This window comes from Corapipo altera, unplaced genomic scaffold (genome assembly GCF_003945725.1).
Source record: "Corapipo altera isolate COAL_440 unplaced genomic scaffold, ASM394572v1 61411, whole genome shotgun sequence".
Lineage (NCBI taxonomy): Eukaryota > Metazoa > Chordata > Aves > Passeriformes > Pipridae > Corapipo > Corapipo altera.
Window position 1 is genome coordinate 2,625,535 of NW_020884875.1, and position 6,000 is coordinate 2,631,534.

The 6,000-nt window shown below is 36.1% G+C and overlaps 1 long non-coding RNA gene across 1 annotated transcript in view; it reads left to right on the forward strand.

Moving 5' to 3' along the window:
* The window catches only part of LOC113943066, a 41,982-nt gene extending 36,229 nt beyond the window's left edge, over window positions 1-5,753 (forward strand). The window contains exons 2-3 of the long non-coding RNA XR_003526188.1: window positions 4,575-4,661; window positions 5,551-5,753. This is a non-coding gene — a long non-coding RNA (uncharacterized LOC113943066). The remainder of the gene's footprint in view (window positions 1-4,574; window positions 4,662-5,550) is intronic.
* Window positions 5,754-6,000: the final 247 nt, after the last annotated feature.

A 6,000-nucleotide genomic window follows, 5' to 3' on the forward strand; every position in this document is an offset into this window, starting at 1 on the left:
TAATTGGAGACAAATATCTTGCCATTTGAAACTTTTTCTTCTTTTTAGTTTAGACAGGATGCAACAAGAAATTTCCTTTAATGACCAGGAGCACATCCAAGACAGGCAGACCTTAACAGGTGTTTGCCACATGCTGTTGTGATGGTTGGGATTAGTTGGGTAACAGTGAGCAAACATCTGTCTTGTATTATTCAGATTTCATTTCAATTCATATCAATGTTCCTATCAGTATGTGACAGTTGATTTGGTTCTCCAAAGTTCAGTGTGAGGGGTGGTGGTAATGTATCCAGTAAATACTCTCTTTATTCAGGGATACAATTTCTTCCCAACAGTGATGACAGGACTTCCCAGGCCATCTGAACACAAACAAAGGGAAACTTTACCAATCAGAATGTGTGAGCGTTTTTTCCTAAAGATTTTTTTGTTCTAGCTATACAAAGAAAACAGATCTACAAAATGTATCTTACCCAAAAGAAAAGTTTACCATAGTCTACTCCAATGGGAAATTAAAATATCAGGAAACAATTTTATTTTCTAATGTTTTGCCAGTTGTAGAACAGAGTCCAATAAGTAGAAGAGACCTGACCTGTTTGGTTGTTTCCTCTCTTGTGGTCAAATTTCTCTTGCTAGTCCTCTCACAGTCCTCTTTTAGGCTATTTGTTTTTCCCTACATACCAACTGGCAAAGAGAAATCCAGGCAAGGAAAATATGTAGGAGACATTTCCTAATATCTCATTGGCCTTTAGAAAGGAAAAAACAGTTGAGTTTAGAAACAGTGTCAATCTGCGATTTATGTGGTGAAGAATAGTGTGATGCAGGAAAGGTAATTAACCCTGAGGGAATTTTTCTTCAAGACATAGCTCCATCTTTTTCTTCTCTGGTTCTTTCCATGGCTTATTTCTGTTCTCTTCGGGGAACTGCTCTGGACTCTACTCTTCAATATGTGTTCAGAAAACAAGTAGGTTGGCTGTTGAGCTTATGTTTATTCAGGGTTTTTTGTTTGTTTGGTTGATTGGGTTTTTTTTGGTCCAGAATGTAAGTCAAAATTTTAAAATAAACTTTTTGTTCTGGATTAAGATACAAGAGTGAAATCTAAAAAGCATACAAAGTCAGTCATAAAAAAATTACTGTTATCAGTCAAAATACTTCTGTAGTTTTAGAGTATTTTGTTCCATTTTGTCTTTCCATCCAACCACAATCAAAGTCAACCAAATCTTTTTAAACAACTGGAAGAAGTCTCTGTAGCACAAACCTAGCTTACTGGGGAGAATTTATCTTCCCTAATATCCACTGAGATGACAACATGACAAGTTGCAACCTGTTCAGAAGACTTCTGCAGGGTATAAACAGTAACTTCTTGATAAAGATAATGGATTGGCCAACCAAAGGAGAGGCACAGTTGGATCTCCTATTTAACAACAGGGAATGTGTTGGGAACGTGATAATCAGTGTCAGTCTTTGCTGTACCAATCAGAAACTACTGGAGGTAAAGACCCTGAAGGGAGTAAGGAAAGTAAGTAGCAGACTTAAACTCATTAAGACTAGTAGGTGGAATCCCATGAGACAGCTCTGAAGGGCAAAGAAGATAAGAAAATCTTGCAGATCTTCAAGGACAGAGTCATCCAATCGTATTTTTTCTTATACTTGGGGGAAAAAACCAGGAGCAAAATGCAAAGTTGTTCATTGCCAGTCATACCTGGGAAGGTTCTTACCATTAGCAACAATAGTCCAGGCTGGGTACTGGCTGCCTGGGCAGCAGTATATTGGGTAAGTCCCCAAGGCTTTGGGAGAGACAGAGGGCTGCACAGGAGTGGGTAGCCTGTGGGAGTGGCATCATCCAGTGCTGTATGAGCAAGATCACAGCCAGAAGATAGAGGGAAGAGATTATTCTTCTCAGTTTGGTATGTCTTGGATCTACACCGTCACTGACACTGCATCCTCTGATTTGGTTTCCGCAGTCCGAGGTAGACATTGTCAAATGGGAGTGAACCCAGCAGAGGGCCAACGGGATCCTCACAGACTTGTCTGTGAGGGAAGCATGAGATGTAGGGCCACTTCAGCCTGAAGATAGTTCAGAGCAGCCTTCCCATACTTTTAGTCGGGTTACTGGGGACAGAAGGCCAGGACCTCTGCAGCAGGGTTTAGCAGCAGGAAAGGAGACAACAGGCACAAGTTGAAACAAGAGAAGCTCAGACAATACATATAGGGAAATGTTTTTTTACATGGGAACAGACCAGGGTAGAGCAGGCTGCCCAGAGAGGTTGTATGGTCTTGTGTCCTTTGTGATTTTTTAAGACCAGGCCTCATCAGTGATGCTGCTTTGAGCTAGTGGTTGCGCTGGGGATCTCCTAATGTTCTTTTCAACCTGCCTGTGATTCTATGACTTTTCTGCTCACAGGTATCAGAACAGAGAAATTGTTCTCTGTCTTGAACAGAGAAACTACAATTTTAAAAGAAAATATCAAAAGAAGATTTTTCAACATTTATTATTTTTTCCTACCATTTTTTTTTTTTTTAGGTGAGTGTGATCTCTGTTTTCAAAGGATTGGTGTTCTCAAAGACAAAATATTTTTTTTAAGTATAACTAACCACCTTTACTTTGTCAATTGCATTTCACCCTTCACCTTATGCAAAATTAAGGGAAAAGTTCAGGATGATATTGGGTCAGTTTGAAGGAAAGATTCTTTGACTTAGGTAAAAGATTTTTGTGCCACGTGCTGTGGCATTTCTCCTGCCCTTGCTTTGCTGAAGCCTAAACTTGTTAGCCCATCGGTCAGGCTGAGTTTTTAGCATCACTTTGTCGTACAGTGGAAGTGATTGAAAACTAATGGGAGTTCTATTTATTGGTAGATTCTTGTTCTACTCTGATTTTTTAATATCAGATCATGATTTAAATTGTCTGTGCATTTAAACAGATGAGTCATCTGCAAATGCTCTCCTAGCTGTTGAACCCTGGGGACTGAGAAAAAGTAATTTTTCTCTGAATAATTTTTACAGAAATTTAGTGTGTTTTTTTATACTTTGGTATTTAGCACATATTATCTTATTTGAAATATCAATAAAATTAATTCACAACATCTCTTTTGTGGATATTGTCAGCTGAAGAAATCTTAGGTCCAGCAAGATATTTTCAGTTTTTTTTCCAGAACCAGTCATAAGCAAGTTGTAAATGTTATTCATGAAATAAGTAGTTGTAGTGATTAGATTATGGTTACAGCCATGTGCTTTCCTTCTGTGTCCAGGACTTTGGAATAAAGATATATAACAAAGGACTCAAACTACAGTCGATGACATAGCACTTATTGCAAATTATTTTGTAAAAAATCAGAGTGTTTGGAAATGATCTATCCTTATGAGCTGTCATAGTTCCAACTCATGAGGTTGAAATGCCCTCCCCCATGTCAGCTACTGGGTTATAAGGGATAAATCTTTGATAACAGAACAGTCAACAAGAAACATGCATCATAGGCTTTCATACCAGATCTGCATGGACTTAGTCAGTTGCTTTGATTTGAAATTTTTTTTCCTGTTAAAGGTTAGTAAGAATTTCGCTATTTATTTGGGAACCTGACAATGACAATAATGAATGATTTGTGGAAATGAGCAGTAGCGTCCATGCATAAATATTTTCAAATACTTGACAAAATTGTAAACCTTCTTCAGGAAAATATTTGGCCAATGGAGTTATATAGAGCCTACAGCACACAGACATAGACCGAGAACAGATTGCTAAAACAAACCTGTATTCAGCTGCAGAGATGTCAGAACTGCTTAAGATTTAAATAAGTCAATGAATCAATAATTCTGGATTGCAGTTTTGATTCCATTCATTGCTGAACCTTCGTGATAGGAAAGTAAGGCACAGTGAAATTAGTATTTAAACCTTCCATGCCATCAGCATGAGTCACATAATCTGCATGAAACTCATCATATCATAGAAAAACTAAAATACTTTATAATCTAAATAAATCAAACAGAAATTACTTAAAAGAACCATTTATTTCTAGATATTTTGAAGGTCTTAAAATTTTCAGGAATTCCCTTTAAAAATTTGAGGCAGTATTATTTCTCTATCATCTTCTTATTTTCTCACATTAGTCTTAAAATTTCACATGTATTCCTTAAAATACAATCTTCTTATTGAAATCTTCATGTGCTAATGATATGGAAATTTAGTTCAGTCTTTGTTTTTTTGTTAATGATGCTAAATCACTGGGTTCAAACTGCACTCCATCATCAATCATATGTATTGCATTTCTGGAACTGGCATTATTTACCACTGGTACTTTTTTGACATGATATTTTTGAATTGATACTATACAAATGTAGACAGCTTAATAATGGTAACTAGGTGGTGCCTTAAATTACATATTTTTTCTAGTAGGATAGTGTATATATATACCTTAAAATTCTGCTTTATTATGATACCAAGAAAAAAGAAAACAGCCAAACAAGCACTGGGATATAGCCTTCTGGATGGCCAGACTGCTAATACAGTGAAACTACATGTGAATCTTCCATTTGTATGCCTTTAACATTCTTCTTTCTTTTTCTTCTCTTATCTCACGCTGCAGGGACAGGGATTATTTTCTTGTTTGGGGACTGTACAGTTCCCAGGAAAACAGGGTTTTGGTCCAGGACTGGGACTCCTAAATGTTAAGGTAATAAAAATTAAAATAGATGTTTGTAATTAGAGAAACGGTGTAGTGTTTTTGAGACAAATATATTTGGATCACATGTTCGTGTCTTTGTTCCAAACAAATTGTACATATAAATAAATATTAATTCCACTAAAGTCTACTGTGTATATAAAGAGTCATCCCATTCAAATCCATTAATTTAAGTGTAAAATATTTTATTTATATATTCCTTTTTTGGTGTACACCTAAAATACTGAGTGTATTCTATAGCACAAAAAAATCAGGAAAAAAACCCCCAAATTTTAAATTGGATCAAATGCTGTAAATCAGACTAATTTGGAAGAATTAGCAAATAGTTCCACTAACATGTATTGTTTAGAGCAATCAGTCTCTGCAGTCTCCTTTGCCTGACATAGAAACATGCCAGCTATCATTTTTGATTGAAATCTCATGATAAAACAGTTGTGATGAGCCATCTTGCTTCAGAAAACATATGGACAATGATTTTATGTTGATTAATGATGATTGTTTTCTATGTTTGAGTTCACAGGTTATTGATTTTTGGCTTTAATCTCAAAACAGACAACAGTTTTGAAGGAATTATTTTAATTTCTTGCCTTTATCATAACCATCTGATTCTCCTAGACATTCAGATTCTGGAGCCTTGCGATTTTTGGTGAAGAAAGAAAAGGACACTTAATCCTGGATATACATACCCAAGAAAATGTCTTGGCTGAATTAATTTGATGCACCAATTTCAAGATCAATTGAAATCTCCTAATTTTAATCAGGAAAAAAAAGTGATATATCTCTCACATTTCACAGGAAAGTCATTCAACAAAGTCAGATGCAACAGTTGTTTTTTATTTTCTTGGTTGGTGTCTTTCACTATCATGTCTGTGTTTTGCAGCAGGGGTCAAAGGCATTCTACTGCATTTGAGTGTTCCAGCTTCCTTGGGCTTCTCATTTGAAAGAAGATACAAAAATATGTCAAGAACTCTTCTGCTCTTGGAAACTTCTGTACTAACAACATGAAGTATTGGAAGTTTCAGAAATCCATTAAAAAACCCCAAAAAACAAACTAGGAGTTGTTCTTCATGATAAAGCAACAGAATAGACAACTGACACTTTTTTCCTTTTACATCAAACACATACAATCATCAGTTTGATGACTGCGCATGACTATCAATTATTTTAATAAATTTCCAGTATTCTCAGTATCTTTGATGTTTTAAACTGTAGTTTTATAACTAGAAGTACCTAGGAGTTCGGCTTCAGCTATGTTGCATGACTTACCTTGGGCTGGATGAAGCTCTGCAGTGTTCTTTTCTGACTTCAGCCACTAAAGGCACTTTGTAGC